The following is a 1,739-nucleotide window of genomic DNA, read 5'->3' on the forward strand; positions in this document are numbered from 1 at the left end:
TATATTTTATCATTAATCTAGTGCTACTAATTTGATGGCATAAATTTTATGTATTATTGTATAAATACGGTCAAATATAAAAAAGTTTGACATTGCAACAAAGTTGAAAATACACTCTTTTAAAGACGGATGAAGTATCACCTGACTGACGTGTAGCACACCCACAGTGAGCCCACACATGTGCGCGCAATCAAGCTCCAGGCCTCATCCAGCCAGGCGACCGGGCGGTTGGTCAATTATTTGACTCCAGTGAATGGACACATCTTTTTCTGACCCGTTGCGCTGGTAATACATAATGCCGCCAGTATATGAAGTTCCCACATCACAGTAAAAAAAACTGAAAATCCCACAAGTCTATCATAAAAAAAATAAAAAATAAGAAAATGGAGGAAATAACAGTTTCAGGCCTCCGCATGTCTCTTCTTGCTTCATTTCCCGGGCGTCTCTTTCTGTTTCGTTATGCATCTTTGTTCAAGACTTGGCCACCTTGTCTCAAAATAGGAATTGGTTTTGTGCTGTAGTGTGTGGGTGTGCTATCTGAACCTTTCTTGGTATGAAAAGCATGTCAATTAGTGGCAATTCGTTTTAGTAGCTGGTCAATGCATGTCTCTGATGCGCGCACTCCTGATTTCCATGGAGAGAAAATGGTACTGTATGTCTCAAGATAGGAATTGGTTTTGTGCTGTAGTGTGTGGGTGTGCTATCTGAACCTTTCTTGGTATGAAAAGCATGTCAATTAGTGGCAATTCGTTTTAGTAGCTGGTCAATGCATGTCTCTGATGCGCGCACTCCTGATTTCCATGGAGAGAAAATGGTACTGTATGTCTCCTATTTTCATGGGGAAAAAGTACTACTACATGACTCTATGTTTTTTTAGAAGATAAGTAGTAAAGAAAATATCTTGACCAGAGTGGGTTTTGAACCCACGCCCTTTCTTATTTCCATGGGGAAAAAGTACTACTACATGACTCCATGCTTTTTTAGAAGATATAAGTAGTAAAAAAATATCTTGACCAGAGTGGGATTTGAACCCACGCCCTTTCGGACCAGAGCCTTAATCTGGCGCCTTAGACCAACTCGGCCATCTGATCATTCTTGCTGAATTTTTACGTTTGCTCTTTAAAATACAGTACATGGTTCCAGGTAACTTCCATCAAGCCACAAACCGCCTCGCGTACGCAGGCCCAACCCAACAAAGGGAGAGCCAGAGTGGGCGTCCGGTTTATATGGTTAATACGGTTCGGTTTATTTGGTTTTTAATAATTTCGGTGTTGAAAAAAATGAAAACCAAAACAATCACACAAAGTTAAGAAACCAAACCATATTAACCATAATATATCGGTTCGGTTTCTTCTGTTAACCAAAAGACCGAAATACATGCACCTGTCAGTATAAGTGTAATGATTCATGAGCGCTGATTTGCATTGTATAGAATGCATAAAATAGTCACAAGAGCTAGCAACCTTAACATTAGGTAATGCTTTATTCGGTCAAGCAAACTAGTGAACATAATTAAGTGGAAAAATCACATGGAACATGCAATGTATTATGTACGGAAGAATATGTGTGAAGCCTCTAAACTGATCAGCTCATGCACTAAATGATACACTAGTACTCCCTCCGTCCCTGCCTAATTTACCTTTTGGAGAGACCTCTGCATGATGGAGTGAACATGGTATTACATGGGGCATCATACATATCGGTTTGTTTGGTTTATTCGGTTTTTGAGCACTAAAAAC

The 1,739-nt window shown here is 39.7% G+C and overlaps 1 non-coding gene across 1 annotated transcript; it reads right to left on the minus strand.

Moving 5' to 3' along the window:
* Positions 1-1,010: 1,010 nt before the first annotated feature.
* TRNAL-AAG lies at positions 1,011-1,091 on the minus strand. Its single transcript has one exon. It is a non-coding gene; the product is annotated as a tRNA-Leu (tRNA).
* Between the last annotated feature and the right edge of the window lie 648 nt (positions 1,092-1,739).

Source organism: Triticum dicoccoides, unplaced genomic scaffold (genome assembly GCF_002162155.2).
Source record: "Triticum dicoccoides isolate Atlit2015 ecotype Zavitan unplaced genomic scaffold, WEW_v2.0 scaffold13423, whole genome shotgun sequence".
NCBI lineage: Eukaryota > Viridiplantae > Streptophyta > Magnoliopsida > Poales > Poaceae > Triticum > Triticum dicoccoides.